Source organism: Bos grunniens, chromosome 18 (assembly GCF_055505025.1).
Source record: "Bos grunniens cultivar Pamir isolate PY7600 chromosome 18, Bosgru_T2T1.0, whole genome shotgun sequence".
Classification (NCBI taxonomy): Eukaryota; Metazoa; Chordata; class Mammalia; order Artiodactyla; family Bovidae; genus Bos; species Bos grunniens.
In genome coordinates, this window is record NC_141182.1 from 37,024,723 (window position 1) to 37,043,673 (window position 18,951).

The 18,951-nt window shown below is 44.6% G+C and overlaps 1 protein-coding gene across 6 annotated transcripts in view; it reads left to right on the top strand.

Annotated features, from left to right (window-relative positions):
* Positions 1-18,951, top strand: part of WWP2 (WW domain containing E3 ubiquitin protein ligase 2) — a 146,734-nt gene that overhangs the window by 66,598 nt on the left and 61,185 nt on the right. The gene's annotated exons all lie outside the window — the stretch shown is intronic.

Sequence of the window (18,951 nt, forward strand, 5' to 3'; positions counted from 1 at the left end):
CTCCAGGCTGGATGATGAGCACTCGTTTCTCTTCCGCCCTTTTCATCTTTACAGCAGTGGAGCTGGTGATTCTAAGACGATGCTCCACACTGGCCTTGGCGGCTGCGCTTCCATCACTTAAAGATCTCAGGTGGGAGAATGTCATCTGGGCCTTGGGAACAGGATCCAGATGAAAGCTGGCCACTGCCAGACCGTGTGTCAGAATAGCAGTAATCATGATGGCCTGAGAGGGCCAGTCTGGTGCCGTTTTGTGCTTGGAGTGGGGACTGTTACGTGGGGTACCCAGGCTCTGTCTGTGAGTGTATGGGACTGTGTGTCAGAATAGCAGTAATCTTGGTGGCCCGAGAGGGCCAGTCTGGTGCCGTTTTGGGCTTGGAGTGGGGGCCGTTACGTGGGGTACTCAGGGCTCTGTCTGTGCGTGTGCTGTCCTGGCCTGCGTCCTCAGCCCGTGTTCCCTGTTCCAGTGTTGCGGAGCCCCCTGGGAAAGTGTGTGCTAGTTGGCATGGGGAAAGCCTTCCACACCCTCCAATAATCCCCCAGTGTTTGTTTTATTTTGCTGGAATGAGGGCTGACTTGGGAACTGTGCCTAAGTCAATTCAGGTTTTGCAGATCTCCTGTGTGCCCGGTGTCGTGCACACATCGCCTTGCATGACGCTTGCCAGAAGCATGGTGTCTGCTTTCCACATGCAGTCTTCATGGCATGTGCAATGTATGTGAAGTTTCACACCATGGGAGGCTCTGAGAGAGAAGAGATGAGTGTGTGGAGAGGAAGACACTGAGGAGAGGGAGGGCAGAAGTTTGCAGAGAGACTTGTCCACCGTCCAAGGGTTCAGTACAGTGGCTTAGGGGCTAACAGTGTTAACTAGAGAAGCTAACAGTGGGGTGAGCATGGAGCGAAAAAGAACCCAGCAGGGGGATCCCCGATGGTACTGGCAGCCCTCTTCAGAGATACTGTCAGGTGAGAAATGGTTGAGAAATTCCAGACTGAAGGTGGAAAGCCAGAGCATTGGAATCCCTCTGTGGTTTGCTGATTCTTCATCACCTGTGATTTTACCCCCTCCTCCTTGGCTATTACATGAAATTAGGGAGTTAAGGTGGTGTCAACCGACGGGTGAAACCATCATAGAACTGTCTGTGAACTGTGCTGTTGCTCCAAGCACAGACTTAAGATTCCTTCTGACTTGCAGACAGAAAAGGATAAATATCCTTTGACATCTCTTATATGCAGAATCTAAAAAGAAATGATACAAATAAACTTACAGAACAGAAAGAGATTCGGACTTAGAGAATGAACTTACGGTTGTGGGGAGGTGGAAGGGGAGAGACGGTTAGGGAGTTTGGGATGGGTGTGGACATACTGCTATATTAAAATGGATAACCAAGACGGACCTACTGTATGGCACATGGACCTCAGTTGAATGTTATGTGGCAGCTTGGATGGGAGGGGAGTTTGGGGAAGAATGGATGCCTGTGTATATATGGCTGACTCCCTTCACTGTTCATCTGAAACTATCACAACATTGTTAATCCTTAACTGGATATACCCCAAAACGAAACAAAACATTAAAAAAAAAAACGAGAAAAAATATTTCTTCCAACTTGAACAACTAGCTCCTCTGTCTAGAATCCCTATAGATTTTCCATCGTCATACAGGGAAATGGTATGAGCAAATGGAAGAATGCGTTGAATTGGATTTTGGGTTCATAAAGTTTTTCACTCATAGGCCTGAAATCTGTGAAAGAGATCTTGGTTAAGAAGATATAGGGGCTTAAGTAATTAATTTTTCTTTATTATATACTATATATGTATTTATTGTAAGAATATGTGTGAATGTACATGATTGTGCATGAGCATGTTTGTGTGTGTGTTTGGTGTGAAGGGCTGGAGGCCTCTGTTCCCCACCAGCCGTCAGTATTGGGCCGTGTTGGTCAGAATCTGCATTTTAACAAGCTCCCACCCAGTTCTTTGACATGTGAGTTCATACCCTCCTATGATAGAGTTTTCATCCACCCTCCTTTCCTCTCTCCCTTTTTATCCTGCTCTGATGAAAGCATATCAGATTTATTGACTCCCTTGCCTTGGCATTAGTGACCTCTGGAGATTTAAAAGCCCTAATCTCAGAGACATGGAAAGGCCCAAGGTCTCTGGTGAGCTCTAAATAGCTCATCAGCTGTGTCTGCAGACAGCCTAGCCCAGAAAGGAAAGAAAAATAAACTTCACCGAGCGAGAGGATGCTGGGAACACTGCTGGAAGTCCTTGGGGGACCAGCGAAGACCGGGAAGCCAAGCTAATGGGAGTAAGAGGCAGATGGGAACTGAGCCTTCAGGCGCTGGGCCACTCTCTGTCATTGTTGGCCACTGCCGCCTGTCCTTCCACTGAGATGACTAAAGGTGCTTGATTCGGAACTGTAGTTAGTTAGTTATTTTTGGCTACGCTGTGCCGCTTGAGGATCTTAGTTCCCCAACCAGGGACTGAACCTGGGGCCCCAGCAGTGAAAGCACCGATTCCTAACCACTGACCACCAGGGAATTCCCTTCAACCTGCAGTGATGTGGCGATGTCACCCTGTCAGCGTGACGCTGATCCAAATGTCTTTATGGTCTCCATTCAGGTCTCCCACCCAATAACTTCTACTTAAAATCTAGCTGTAGGCTCATTACAATTGCTGGGGAAGAGAGAGGAGTAAGAAAAGGAATATGAGTAGTTTGTTTACTCATATAGTAATAACTGAGACCCGGTTCCTGCACAGAAGGAGCTTGCAGGGCTCTCTTCTGAGTAGATGGTATGTAAGGAATAGGGTTGAGACCATGGACAAGAGCTACCCTGCATTCCCAAAGCCACACATTGAAAAGTCATTATTGAGATGAAGTACACATTTATTTATATGTTAATTTATTAATTCTGCACTGATTAAAGTTATGCATTATTGTACTTTTTTTGTTTTAGGGTTTTGTTTTTGTTTTTTTGGCTGTGCCACGTGGCTTGTGGGATCTTAGTTCCCTGACCAAGGATTGAACTCAGGTTTCTGGCAGTGGAAGCACAGAGTCTTAACCACTAGACCAGCAGGGAATTCCCTATTGAATGTTTGTTTATTCAGATCCGTTTTATCTCATTGGTCTTTATTGGAGGCAGTTTTTGTTGGAGGCAGTATTTGTTCCATAAACATGAATGCCAGGCTGTGAGCTGGGTTGTAGATAAAAAGATAAAAAAGTCATGGCCCTTGACATTGAGGTCTGGCATCTGGTGGGAGACAGAGGTGACAGTTCCAGTGTAGTGTGATGGACCCCATAGTGGTGGTGAGCGAAGCTAGTGGAAAGTTACCTAAATCCACCAGGGGATAGTAGGGGAAGACTTCACATGTTTGATCTGTATTTTGAAGGAGTTTGCAGACCAGTGAAGTTGGGGAAAGGGAAGTTGCTCAGGCTGAGGGAACAGCGTCGGCAAAGGCAATTGAGAATAAGAGGACTTGGCACATTTAGACATACTAGTCATTTGGTAATGTTGACACAAGATATTCAGGATGATAGCTGAAGCCAGCCATGGTCTTCAGGTCAAATCCAGGCTGCACTTGTTTGTTTGTTTAGAGCAGTGCTTGGTTCACAGCAACACTGAGCAGCAAGTACAGAGATTTCCCACCTACCACATATACACAGCCTCCCGCAGCGGGGAGCATGCCGTCAGCATCCCACAATAGAGTGGTTCGTGTTGCTACAATCACTGAACCTACATTGACAAATCATCATCCCAAATGATAATGAGAGACTTTATCTCCCAGTGTCCATAGTTTATATTAGAGTTCACTCTTGGTATTGTGTACTTTATGATTTTGACACATGTATAGTGACATGTATCCACCATTATCAGATCAGATCAGATCAGTCGCTCAGTCGTGTCCGACTCTTTGCGACCCCGTGAATCGCAGCACGCCAGGCCTCCCTGTCCATCACCAACTCCCGGAGTTCACTCAGACTCACGTCCATCGAGTCAGTGATGCCATCCAGCCATCTCATCCTCTGTCGTCCCCTTCTCCTCTTGCCCCCAATCCCTCCCAGCATCAGAGTCTTTTCCAATGAGTCAACTCTTCACATGAGGTGGCCAAAGTACTGGAGTTTCAGCTTTAGCATCATTCCTTCCAAAGAAATCCCAGGGCTGACCTCCTTCAGAATGGACTGGTTGGGTCTCCTTGCAGTCCAAGGGACTCTCAAGAGTCTTCTCCAACACCACAGTTCAAAAGCATCAATTCTTCGGTGCTCAGCCTTCTTCACAGTCCAATTCTCACATCCATACGTGACCACAGGAAAAAACCATAGCCTTGACTAGATGAACCTTTGTTGGCAAGGTAATGTCTCTGCTTTTGAATATGCTATAGCATTATACAAAATAGTTTCAGTGCTCTAAAGATCTCCTGTATTCTGTCTGTTTATCCCTCTCTCCCTGTTAACCATTGATCTTTTTACTGCCTATATAGTTTTCCCTTTTCTAGAATGTCATCTAACTGGAATCATAAAATTTGTAGCTCAGATTGTAGCCCTTCACTTAGTAATATGCATCTGAGGTTCCTCTGTGTCTCTTCATGGTTTGATAGTTCATTTGTTTTTTAGAACTAAATAATATTTCTGGTCCCATCACTTCATGGCAAATAGATGGGGAAACAATGGAAACAGTGACAAACTTTTTTTGGGGGCTCCAAAATCACTGCAGATGGTGACTGCTGCCATGAAATTAAAAGATGCTTGCTCCTTGGAAAAAATTTATGAACAACCTAGATAGCATATTAAAAAGCAGAGATATTACTTTGCCAGCAAAGGTCCATCTAGTCAGAGCTTTGATTTTTCCAGTAGTCATGTATGGATGTGAGAGTTGGACTATAAAGAAAGCTGAGTGCCGAAGAACTGATGCTTTTGAACTGTGGTGTTGGAGAAAGCTCTTGAGCGTCCCTTGAACTCTTGCAAGGAGATCCAACCAGTCCATCCTAAAGGAAATCAGTCCTGAATATTCATTGGAAGGACTGATGCTGAAGCTGAAGCTGCAATACTTTAGCTACCTGATGTGAAGAACTGACTCATTTGAAAAGACCCTGATGCTGGGCAAAGATTGAAGGCGGGAGGAAAAGGGGACGGCAGAGGATGAGACGGTTGGATGGTATCACCGACTCAATGGACATGAGTTTGAATAAACTCCAGGAGTTGGTGATGGACAGGGATGCCTGGAATGCTGCATGCAGTCCACGGGATTGCAAAGAGTTGGACACAAGTGAGCGACTGAACTGAATTGACTGAAATAATACTTCATAATCTGGACATACCACAGTTTATTTATCCATTCACCTACTGAGGGACATCTTGGTTGCTTCTGAGTTTTGACAATTTTGAACAAAGCTACTGTAAACAGCCCTGTGCAAATTTTTATGTGGACATGTTTTCAACTCCTTTGGAAAAATACAAAGGAGAGCAATTGCTAGGTTGTATGGTAAGAGCTCCTTGGAAAGAAAGTTATGACCAACCTAGATAGCATATTCAAAAGCAGAGACATTACTTTGCCAACAAAGGTTCGTCTAGTCAAGGCTATGGTTTTTCCTGTGGTCATGTATGGATGTGAGAGTTGGACTGTGAAGAAGGCTGAGCACCGAAGAATTGATGCTTTTGAACTGTGGTGTTGGAGAAGACTCTTGAGAGTCCCTTGGACTGCAAGGAGACCCAACCAGTCCATTCTGAAGGAGGTCAGCCCTGGGATTTCTTTGGAAGGAATGATGCTAAAGCTGAAACTCCAGTACTTTGGCCACCTCATGTGAAGAGTTGACTCATTGGAAAAGACTCTGATGCTGGGAGGGATTGGGGGCAAGAGGAGAAGGGGATGACAGAGGATGAGATGGCTGGATGGCATCACTGACTCGATGGACGTGAGTCTGAGTGAACTCCGGGAGTTGGTGATGGACAGGGAGGCCTGGTGTGCTGCGATTCATGGGGTCGCAAAGAGTCGGACACGACTGAGCGACTGAACTGATCTGATCTGATCTGATGGTAAGAGCAAAGAGTACTTTTAGTTTTGTAACAAATTGCCAAATTGTCTTCCAAAATGGCTATACCATTTTATATCCCCACCAGCAACGGATGAGAGTTCCTGTTGCTCCACATCCTCACCAGCATTTGGTGTTGTCAGTATTCTAGATTTTGGCCTTTCTAATAGGCATGTCGTGGTGTCTCGTTTGCATTTCCCTAATGACATATAATGTAGAGCACCTTTTCATATACTCATTTGCCATGCATATATCTTTTTTGGTGAGGTGTCTGTTCAGGCCTTTTGCCCATTTTTTAAATCAGGTTTTTCCTTTTCTTGTTGTTGAGTCTTAAGTGTTCTTTGTATATTTTGGAAAACAGTCTTTTATCAAGATATGTTTTTACAAATATTTTCTTCCAGTCTGAGTTTGTCTTATCCTCTTGACCACTTCTTTTTGTAAATAAAATTTTTTTTGAATACAGCACATACTCATTCATTTGGGCTTCCCAGGTGACACTAGTGGTAAAGAACCCGCCTGCTAGTGCAGGAAACACAGTTTCGGTCCCTGAGTTGGAAAGATCCCCTGGAGAAGGAAATAGCAACCCACTCCAGTATTCCTGCCTGGGAAATCCTATGGACAGAGGAGCCTGGCGGGCTACAGTCTGTGGGGTTGCAAAAGAGCTGGACATGACTTAGCAAGTAAAACAACAAACTGCTTCCAGAACCTCTCTGCCTTGTTGTCGGAGAGTCTACTAGCCCCTGGAATGAAGGGGTAGGAGAAGGGACACAGGAGAAGGCAGAAGAAGGTAGGAATGTCTTGACACAGTGGAGGCCAAGGCTAGGCTCAGGGACCTAGAGATTCCTAGATTGAGGTCCCTAGGACCTAGGGATCAAGAGCATTGATGTGGGAACTGGAGAGGGAGGAGTGGAGGACTAGCTGCAGGTGGTGGCTCCCCTGCAGCATGCAGACACTTAGTTGCAGCACGTGGGATCCAGCTCCTGGATCAGGGATCGAATCTGTGGCCCTTGCGTTTGGAGTGTGGAGTCTTAGTGACTGGACCACCAGGGAAGTCTGAAGCTGTCACTTTAAAATGACTTCCCCCGTAATGGTCATGATTAGTGCTTAGTAGGCTCTGTGGAACAGTGGTACTGAGTGACTCGGGCAGAGTCGTTCCTCTCAAAGTGTACCCATAGGAGGAGAACGCAAGCCAAACCTAGGAGATGCCGAGGACCAAAAGGTGTATTCCTGACACTGAACAATGGTACCAGTATTAGGGTCTCCATGATTTAGGGGGCAGGGGTGACATTTCTACTTTAACGAGACCTGTATCTGGATTCTAGAACTTCTCAGTCCTAGAAAATTGTAATTGAAAGGGCAAGAGTTGGGACTTCTCTGGTAGTCCTATGGCTAAGAGTCCACACTCCCAATGCAGTAGTCTGATCAGGGAACTAGAACCTGCATTCTGCAACTAAGACGTGGAGTACCCAGAAAAATAAATAATTAAAAAAAAAAGAAAAAGACAACGAAAGGGAAAATGTTTAGAGAGAAGTCAGTTAAAGAGTATGGATCTCAGAGAAAAGACTTGAGTCACAGGGACTAGCACAGTTTGGGTATGTGATGATCAAAGATCGGAACAGAACTGTCTGGAAATGCTATGGACAGATGTGGATGGCGGGGAAAAGGACTGCTTAAGCCATGGTGTTTGTGGCTGTGGTTTGGTGTGATGAGGTTAGATGTTTCCTTTAGGAGTCTGTTGGCCCTTCTTGGCTCCTTTCGAAAGCGCCAAGGTCTGTGGAAGTGGAGATTTAGGGTTTGGTTTAGCGACTGTCTTTATGATGGCATACTCAATAACCTAAATAGAATGACTCTTTTTATACACTGGAACAATTCTATATTTAGGTTTTTCACTTTGCATTAGGTAAAAATAGTCACAGAACTAAAGCACAGAACACATCACAGGATTTCTTAAAGTTGTTATGTACCCATACCTATTGAAAATATAGCAAAAATACTAGTCTCAATATTCTGAGTCTCCCATCCTTATTCCTATTTATGTATTAGTTCACTTCATTCTGACACCCGCCTCCTACCATTCTGCCAAGATTACAGCTGCAAAGGCCCAGCTGACCTTGTCTGCAGGTTTGATCTTGTGGACTCTTTACATAGCAACAGGATACAGTATGAAATAATGCAGATGAGAGAGGTATGGTTAAGAAGGCGACCTGTAAACAAAGCCTTGAAGAAGGTGAGGGATTTCTCCATGAGGCTGTCTCGTCAGGGACTTTGGGCAGAGGAGTGGCTCTTGCCAAGGAACCCAGCTGGGAATGGGCCTTTGGAGTTGAAGGAGGCCAGTTTGGCTGGAGTGGAGGGAATGATGGGAAAATAGGAGGAGGCGACGGCATTTAATAGGTGGGGCCAGGTTGTATCCAAGAATTTCTGCTTTGTGTATTTAAAGGTTTTATTCTTGGACCCACTATACAAGTTTGAAATATGTCTTTTGGGTGAATTGAAATTTTTATCTTGTGATCCTCTCTTTTTCTAGCACCTTTAAAATTTTATTTGTTCTGGGCAATAAAAAGGAATAGCATTAAACAACATGGATGACTCTCAAAAGAATTATGCTAAATGCAAGAAGCCAGATATACAAAAGACTTCCTTGGCAGTCCAGTGGTTAGGAGTCCACGCTCTCACTACCTGGAAGGTGAAAGTGAAAGTCTCTCAGTCGTGTCTGACTCTTTGCGACCCCATGGACTATACAGTCCACGGAATTCTCCAGCCCAGAATACTGGAGTGGATAGCCTTTCCCTTCTCCAGGGGATCTTCCTGACCCAGGAATTAACTGGGGTCTCCTGCATTGTAGGTGGATTCTTTACCAACTGAGCTATCAGGGAAGCCTCACTGTCTGGGACCAGGTTCAATTCCTGGTCGGGGAACTAAGATCCTGCAAGCCAGGTGGTGGGGTCAAAAGTAAATAAATAAGTAAAATAAAATGGTTAAGATGGTAAATTTAAAAAAGCCAGACACAAAAGGCTACATTCTATGTGATTCCATTTATATAACATTCTGGAAGAGGCAAAATGATTGGGACAGAAATCCTGTTAGCAATTCTTGGGAATTAAGGGGAGGGATTGACTACCAAGGGCACCAAGAAATTTTGGGGGGCAGAGTAAGTGTTTTATGTCTTGATCATGATGATGATAACACGATTGTATATGCTGGTAAAACTCATTTAACTGTACCCTTGAAAGGGAGTGAATTTTACTATACGTAAATTATGCCTGAATTTTAAAAATCATTTAAAAAGTTTATTTAGTTTTGTATTAGCATAACTTCCCCAGCTTCCTTTTGTTTTGTATTTTCTTGCCATATTTTCTGCATCCATTTAGTTTCCACATTTTTGGTGCTTATATATTAGATGGTGTTGCTCGAAACATCATTGAACTGGGTTTTTAACAAACAGTACAAGGAGGGTGGCAAGTTGGAAGAACTAGATGAAGGGGGACTAAGGGATGCAGACTTCTGGTTATAGAATAAACAAGTCATGAGAATGTAATGTACAGTGTGGAGAATATGGGCAATAATTTTGTGATCACTTTGGTGGCAGATGATTCCTAGACTTTATATACATCAGTTCAGAATGTATAGAAATGTCGGATGACTATGTTGTATACCTGAAGCTAATACAGTTTGTATGTCAGCAATACTTCAATTAAAAAAAAAAGATTGAAAAACAAACCCAAACCAATATAATACCTTGTATCTTTAAACTGTCATGGTTGGTCCGTTTGTTTCTTGTGATTCGTGATATCTTTTCATCCTCTTGCCTTTTAAGTGCTGTCTGTTCTGCTTTCTTTGTCTCTCTTTGCTAAGCCAACCAGCCACTTTAAGCCTGTGTTTGGCCTGCCTTTTCTTTGTCTTTATGAGTTGAAGGTATCTTTGGCTCACGGATTATTTGATAATGGAGTGTGAAATTCTGCACCTAACAGCGTAGAGAGAACAAGAATTTCTTCCCCGGCTCCCTGTCTGAAGATTTTCTGTTTGGACTGGGACTTCTCTTGGACTTTCATGGCACATCTATGTGTCAGGTCTATTTTGTGTGCTCATAAATGGCCTTTGAAGGTACAACTTTGAAATAAGAAATTGACAACAATTTTTAACTTGAGATTCGTGGAAGTCTAGAGTAGGAGATGGTGTGAATCACTGCTGTTTGGTGAAGGAGAAGGGGAGATGAGGATATGGTTGGTTTTGTTCTTTCTGTTTAAAATTTTTCCCTTCAAAAAAGGTAAGCAAAACCTTTATTTGAAATCACACCCTACACTTTTGCTTTACATGTAGAGAAGAATGATGAAATGGGGACTCCTGAGGAGTTGGTTTTTTTTCTCTCCCATCTACAGCACTCTTGTTTTGAAGGTTGGGAGGGGTACAGGGGGAGTTCTCAGCCAAACTCATCTGGGCCTTAGGCATCTTTGTGTCCCCACCAGGCCCCGAATAGTGCTCTGCTGCACGTAGCAGCAGCTCAGTGAATCCTTGTTGAGTTGAAAGAGTCTTGTGTTCCTGCTTCTCACTTGCCAGGACTTCAGGGTGGGTCTTGCTACCAGTTTACATTCCTTGGCACCTCGACTCCCTGAGAAGTGATGGTTTCAGGGGCACAGGGTACAGGGGAGACTTTTTATCAGGACAGCCTTGTATTTCTAAAGCTTAGCGAGATCGCCAAGAGCGTGGTGGTTCCCCCTGGGTTTTTATTTTGGCTGCAGCGTGCAGGATCCTAGTTCTCTGACCAGTGCTCCAACCCACGCACCCTGCAGTAGAAGCATGGAGTCCTAACCACCGGACCACCAGGGAAGTCTCTGCTCCTCCTGTTTTACTTATTCTTCATGATTGATACTTCCACTTTGAACCTTTTTTCTTGGATTGTTCAAGTCCTTACAACTTCCATGGTTGGCATTGGAATCTGAGATAAGCTGACACATAAATATGTCTTATTTGGAAAAAGCGTGTGTAGTAACATCCATGTTCCTGAACTCTACCAGGAGAGAGTGTTACTTACTCACCCTCTGAGAACAGTGATGTCCCACGTATAGATAACTATTCACATCCCCAACTGATGGTTGGAATGTCAGGAGTGTGTGTCTCACGAAGGCTATTTGGATCACAGAAATGGCACCCCTGTGAGATGAGCACTGATTCCACAGGGCATTGCCATCTCTCTATAAAGCCCTCCAACTTGAGTGAGGCCACGTGCTCAGCAGGAATTCAGGCTGTGTAATATGTCATCACATTCCCTGGTTTTATGCATTGAGGTGGGGTGTTTTTGGGAGGAGGGGCATTTTAGAAAATATTCCTGCCACACAAGGTATCTCTCTTAATTCCCATGTTCAATCACTTGCCTAGTCGTTACCTGTTGGAGAGTGCTTGAAAATTATAGCTAGAACAACAACAACAAAACCATGATAAATAAAATTTGGTTGGATGTGGAGATTGTCTTGCAATTTTAGTATATGTGGCACAAAAAAAAGTATAATGAAATGATTTTTATTTGTAGACCTTGGTTTGTAGACTAGAGAATGTTCTTACATGATGTTGCGGGCTAACCTTTTTGGAAGACACTAGCTCTGACACTTCTCAATACCTCCTACCTTGTGGATTCCATCTCTTGGCATAGATACCATTCTTTAAAGAGGTGGTTGGAGACAGGGAGGTGAGGAGTGATGGATTGCTAGGAACATGGGAAATATTAGAGGTTACAGGCCCAAGAGTGCTTTTGTACTTGAGAGCTTGTGTCTTTTATTCATTCAGCAAATGTTTCTTTGTGCCTACTGTGGGGCCAAGCATATGCTAGGTTCTGGTTATACAAAGTTACACCTAAACAGACATGGCTTCCGCCTTCATGGGCCTTGTTGAAGTTAGACATTAAACAGATAAACAAACATAAATTACAAATAGAAAGGGTGAGTCCCTTCAGCTGTTCACCTGAAACTATCACAACATTGTTAGTTGGTTATACCCCAATACAAAATAAAAAGTTAAAAAAAAAAGGCCATTAAGGAAAAGGATAGAATGCTATGCCAGAGAAGTCAGGGAGTTTAGTGCAGCCTGGGAGGTAAGGGACATTTAGACCAGGATTTGAATGAGGAGCCAGCTGGGCGAAGAGTCCAGAGAAGAGGATGCCAGCGAGTCGATCAGCAAAAGCTCCAACTTTTCCTTGGGAGGAGTTTAGAGGGAGGTTTGGAGGAACGTCTGATGAGCATATTCTTTTAGGAGCGTGCCTCCTTCCTGCTGAATCCCTGCCTTTGTGATTTGTTGCGTCAGAACACTTAGAAATAACAGCCTGGGCGCTGTCATTCTGGTACCGTGTGGTCCTTTCAGGTCTGTGGCTGTAGCTCAGGGATGCTCTGGGATGGGCCAGGTTCAAGCAAGAGGAGATGCCAGGGGGAAGAAGGTGGAAGAGCCTTTTCTGGCCCACCTACAGCAGAAGTTGGAGCCCCGTGTTCAGGGTCGGCCCCCTGCAGCTTCCTGCTGTGTATCAGTGGAGGTTGACAGTCTCCTGAGCTGCTGGAGCATCCTGTGCCCTTGTACCATCTCAGGACATGGGACAAATAAGTGAGGGGCTTCTGTATTCAGGGAACCCCAGGTCATTCCCTGCTGCTGCTCCGAGTTGGGGTGGGATGGAATGAGACACTGACCGCTTCTGCTAGAAGCCCAGCCAGCATACAACCTGGGATGAGAGGAGTCAAAATGTAGTATATAGTCTCTCTTAAAGTGAATTTTTCAGTCTCAGAAAGCTGCCACCGTTGAGAATGTTTCTCTGTTCTCCAGATTGGGTATAAGTAAATCACTTGTCTTTCTGTCATGTAGAATGGGCTTGGCAGTTGTTTTATTTTTACCTTTCCTGTCATTTCTGAGGCTGGCAGCCAGAGGTAGGGTGTGGAATGGAGCCGTAAATTACCCTCAGAATGATTCCAGTGGTCCCATTTTTAACTCTTAATTGCGCCTTTCCCTTTTCACCACCCCCTTTTACCCCCCTCCCATTCCCCTTCTCCTTGTCCACATTTAAATGAACAGGAAGAATTGAGGAGGCTGCATGTAGGTGGGAGCAGGTTTGCTTAGTGACGCCTCTCTGAATGATGGAAACCATTTCTTTTCCCATCACTGCTTCCCATTTTTCCCTCCATGATTCTATTTTAAGTGACTGTTTTTTTTTTTTTTTTTCCTGATTCTTTTACTGGAAACCGGCCCAGCCTCACTCATTTTGTTTCCATGCTGCTATTAAAAGACAATGCCCAGTTAAGAGGACTTGGAAGAGGGGCAGGACAGCCACCCTCTTGCTTCTAGTCATCTAGGCAAAAATCAATTCCCTGGATTGGGATGTGAGAACAGTTTTAAGTTATTTAGGCAATTTTAACTTCTGTGTCTGTTTTTTTTTCCTTTAATAAATTTAAAGGGAGGAAAAACCCCACTATCAGTGGTTCTGCCCAGAAACTTCTCTTTTGCCCAGCTAATGGGCTTGAATTCTGAGGTCAAAGAACTTCCCTTTAGTATTCTGGGCCTCTTTTACCAAGATAGAAAAATATGCTTGGTACCCAGTATCCGGTCAGCCACGAATTCTTGACATTTGCAAGAGATGTGTCCTCGGGCACTGAAGAATCCCCATATTTATTAATACAGAGTGTTTGTAGAGCTCTGAGTATTGCCTTACAGAGAAGGCAGTGGCACCCTACTCCAGTACTCTTGCCTGGAAAATCCCATGGACAGAGGAGCCTGGTGGGCTGCAGTCCGTGGGGTTGCTAAGAGTTGGACACGACTGAGGGACTTCACTTTCACCTTTCACTTTCATGCATTGGAGAAGGAAATGGCAACCCACTCCAGTGTTCTTGCCTGGAGAATCCCAGGGATGGGGGAGCCTGGTGGGCTGCTGTCTATGGGGTCGCACAGAGTCGGACACGACTGAAGTGACTTAGCAGCAGCAGCAGAGTATTGCCTGAATCATATTCCCTTCAATGTTCTTGTTGTCTGGGTGTTTTTTGGGGGGGCAGATCCCCTAGAAGGAAATGACATGACAACTCACTCCAGTATTCTTGCACAGAAAATCTCATGGACAGAGGAGCCTGGTGGGAACACAAAGAGTCGAACGTGACTGAGTGACTAACACACACATATCCTCATACCATACCTAAGTTTTCTTTTAAAACTTTTCGATTACTTTAAAATTTTTTCTCATGTGATTAGTTGTTTTTGCAGTGACTGAAACACACAGATTGCTTTTTAAAATGAAAATAGGTCTGTGACAGTATAATCTGCATACAGTAACATAAACCCTATGCAGTGTACAGTTCTGTGGGTTTTGATGGAAGTATAGAGTCTGGTGTGTCCTCAGTCACTCAGCTGTGCCTGAGACTCTTCCTTACCCTGTCGACAGTAGCCCTCTAGGCTCCTCTCTCCATGGGATTTTCAGGCAAGAATACTGGTGTGGGTTGCCATTTCCTTCTCCAGGAGATCTTCCTCACCCAGGGATCGAAACCATGTCTCCTGCATCTCCTGCATTGGCAGGTGGATTCTTTACCACTGTGCCACCTGGAAGCCCATAGAGTCTGGTAACCACCACCAAAAATCAAGATACAGAATGTATCATTTCCCCCCAAAGTTCCCTCTTGCCCCTTTGCAGTCAGCCCCTACTTCTTTCTCCAGCTACTGGCAGATACTAATTGTTTCCTGTCTCTGCAGTTTTACCTTTTCTTAAATGTCATAAAAATGGAATGATATACTCTGTAGCCTCTTAGTCTGTCTCCTGCTTCGCATAATTCATTTGTGATTCATCTGTGTTGTTTCATCATCAGTAGTTCATTCCTTTTGTTTGCTGAGTAGTGTTTCACTGTGTGGATGTACCACATTTGGTCTGTTCATTCACGGATTTGGGTTGTTTATGGTTTTGAAAATTATGAATAGTCACCCAAAATAGTTTGCCCACAAGTTTTGTATAAACATGTTTTCTTTTCTTTTGTATAAATACCTAGGCGTAGGATTGCTGGTTGGTACACTAAGTGCATGTTTAACTTTATAAGAAACTGCCAAACTTTTTTGCAAAATGATAGAACCACATTGTATTCCCTTCAGCGGTGTTTGAGAGACCTGGGTGCTTTGTGTTCTTACTAACACTGTTTACTGTCAGGTTTTTGTTTGTTTTCTTTTTTTGTGTGTGTGTCAGGCTTTTTTGTTTTGTTTTTACTTTGTCTATTTGTATAGTTGTGTGATGGTATCTCACTGTGGTTTTAATTTACATTTTCCCAATGACTTGATGTTGAGTGTTTCTCAAGTGTTTATTTGCTGTTTGTAGATCTTCTCTTTTAAAACTTTTCGGTTAGTTTTATTGGTTTATTCTTTTTATTACTGAGTTTTGAAAGTTTTTTCTTATATATTCTCAATAGAAATCCTTTATCAGATACATGTTTTACAAATAGTTTTTCCCAGTTTAGGGATTGGCTTTTCATTTTTCTGATAGTGTTTTTGGAAGGGCGGAAGTTTTGAATTTTAATGATGTGCTTTTTAAATCCATTTCCTCGTAAGGGATATGATAGACTTACCAATCCCAAGTTCTGAGCCACCACCAAATTTTAAATTTTATTTTTTAATTTAGCAGAAACTTTTGTTTTTCTGTTTTGTGAGCTATTACTTCTTTTGACTCTTCATTTTGTTTTAACTTACATTACTGATAGTAAGGCTGCCTGTTTGTTCTTTTTTTAACAAATTTTTGTTTATACTCCATATAAACTATTGCATATGTGATGATGATTAACAAAGCTGCACTGGGTGATAAGTGCTAAGTTACCCGCCAGGCTCACTCACTAGCCAGTGACTCGCACACACCAGCTTCATAGGGAGTGATGCAAATTTGTGTCTGAGCAGAATTATCAGTCACTGCATTTCCCCTAACATGTAGGTCCTTGAGGTCAGGAGTTCTTTGTATTTTGTTGCTAGCTCTAGAACACGGCCTAATAGGTCAGAAAATAATGACTGAATTCAAGTTACTGGCTTTCATGAAGGACAGTGCCGAACGTCTCACAGCATTTGAGGCTGTGGCTCTCAGGGTTAGCTGAGGACTGAGGCCGACACTGAATGTCAAAGCTTGAACGGCAAGGGACAGCCAAGAGCCCTCTCCTGCGGGCCTCACTTGCATCAGACGTTTTCTGGAACATGGGGAGATAATCCCAGGACCCAGACCTTGACTGGTATTCCTTAGGGAGGCCTTAGTTTCTGACCTGAGAGAGGAATAAGTTCACACCAGCATTCTGAGAAAGCACATACTCTAGTGAGGCTGAATCTCGGTAACTAGAGGACTCAAAACCATTTGTGGAGTTTTGCTGTTCTGCCACCTTTTAACTGCCCCAGGGTCTGCATAGCTGTTCCCTCCTGCCCCCAAAATGGCGGAGGGATCAGGCCAAGGTTGAAGTCATTGGCAGAGCCGAAGCCAGGCTGCCTGTGGTGGAGCCCAGCTCATCTCCACCCATCACCCCATTTGCGTCCTGGTACTATTTTGGCTTATGGTGTGTGGTTTCAGCATTTGGGCCAGCTTTTTAATCACGACACAGTCCCATCTTTTAAGGGTTGAGTGAGTCCTCCCATGAGTTTGAGCGGGCTCCGGGAGTTGGTGATGGACAGGGAAGTCTGGCGTGCTGAAGTCCATGTGGGCACAGAGTCAGACCTGACTGAGCAACTGAACTGAACTGAGTCCTCCCAAAGAAGCAGCTGCTGAAGAGAAAGATTTTCCTCAAATGTTGAGGCCTTCTCTTCTAAGAGTCTTATTTTAAAGATAATTCAAGAGGGGAAAGGTGGAAGCTCCAGATTTAAGGCAAGGGAAGAATCTGGGGGAAGTGTGTATGTATGTGTAAGGGTGTGTGTGTGTCTATGTGTATGCATGCATGTATGTATGGTGGGCGGGTAGTGGGGTGGCCGTGTGTGTGTGTGCGTGCGTGTGGTGGGCAGGTAGTGGGGTGGCCGTGTGTGTCTGTGTGTGTGTGTCTGTGTGTGTGTGTGTGTTTGTGGGTGTGGGTGTGGGTGTGTGGGTGTGTGTGTGGTGGGCAGGTAGTGGGGTGGCCGTGTGTGTGTGTGTGTGTGTGTGTGTGTGTGTGTGGTGGACGGGTAGCGGGGTGGCCATGGGCCATGGGCAGGGAGGCGGCAATCCATGCAAAGCGGTCCCAGCTGCCCCTGGTTCTGGGCTGATCCCGGCGCTGCTGCAGCCTGTCATTCCGGGTGTGCTGCTCTCATTAGTGGTTGAATATTTCTGAAAGTGTTCTCTCTCAACTCTGACCACATGCCCTTTCGGGGAAGGGAGGGAGGGGCCAGGAGAGTAACAGGACCCACCCTGTTGTCATGCCCAGCTGCCCTGCAGAGGGTCAAGGAGCCCAGGGGGCTGGAAAGAGTCACAGGAGCCCGTGCGTGTGACACAACTGGTGTCTCATTTTCTGCGCTGCCCCACGCGGCCTGCCCCGCCTGGAGGGTCCAGCCCTCTGCTGTGGGCTCTGAGCACCCAATCACAGAGGCTTTTTTCTTTTGTCCTTTTAAGGGGATTCTTGGCTGAAATAAACCTTCTATTAACCAATTTGATCTCTCTCAAGCTCTCAGCCCTCAACACATACACACACGTTCACCAGCAGCTAATGACCATCTTCCCCTCTGGAACTAGTCTGCACTCCTGCTTTCGATGAGGACTTGTGGTAAAGTGCTCAATGCTAATATTCCTTCCCATGGAGTGGGGACTCTGAAATATTTTTCTTGACTGAGGTGTGGTTGACAGCTTTGATTTATGAAATTAGCTAAGGGAAAAATAAGATGGAAAAACAGTCCAAATTAAATCTTTATTTCCATAGCTCAGTCGTGCTCTCCTGTCCATTTTTAACTGCCATGCAGTCTTAGGTACCAAGGACTCCAGGGTTTGCTAGGTTGCTTTTTTCTTCTTCTTCTTTTTTTTTTTTTTTTGTAGTTTTGGCCCAAGAAAAACTTTTTCTTTTTAAATAATTGTGTTTCTTCCTCCCTCAAAAGTAGGCAAGTTTAATGAAGAAAATCAGAAAAACCTAGGAAAGCACAAAAGGAAACATCCATATTCCCAGCGTCCAAAGACAGTCACTGTGAACACATGGGTGTGTACCCATTGTGTTGGAGAAGGTAGTCATGGGGCCACGTCTTTCCCCTGGGAATCTCTGGGTTTGTGGTGCTGCAAGTTTTTCCCAGCATCCTGGACCAGAATGTCTCACCAGCAGAGGTGTTCTGGTGGGTGTGGAGCCTTCCCATGGGGGAGCTTTCTGTTCAAGGTCTTCATCTCACCATTGGCCGAGTGACCCATGAATAACCCGAAAGGGATTCAACTTAAGTCCATGCTTACCCCCACCCCCACCCCAGCCTCCAACCCGAGAGCGTGGACTCTTGATCTTAGAGTACCTAGATTCAAATCTCTGCTCCATTGCTCACTTTCTCGGTGTCTGTTTTCTCACTTGTAAAATGGACATAATAATAGTTGGTGACCTCTGGGGTTGCCATGTTAAATGAGATAATATGTGCAAAATGCACAGCACACCACAGGTACCTGGAACCTGATATTCTAGCCCAGTGCATATTAAATACTTCCTTCGTCCTTCAGTTCAGTTCAGTTGTTCAGTTGTTTCCGACTGTTTGCAACCCCGTTAACTGCAGCATGCCAGGCTTCCCTGTCCATCACCAACTCCTGGAGCCTGCTCAAACTCACGTCCATCGAGTCAGTGCTGTCATCCAACCATCTCATCCTCTGTCGTCCCCTTCTTCTCCTGCCTTCAATCTTTCCCAGCATCAGGGCCTTTTCCAATGAGTCAGTTCTTCCCAATCAGGAGCTTCAGCTTCAGCATCGTCTTTGCTTCCACACTTATTGTAGGTGGTATTCTCACTGCCCCTCGTCCTGTGGTTATAAATTGTTCCCTGGATCTCTCTCT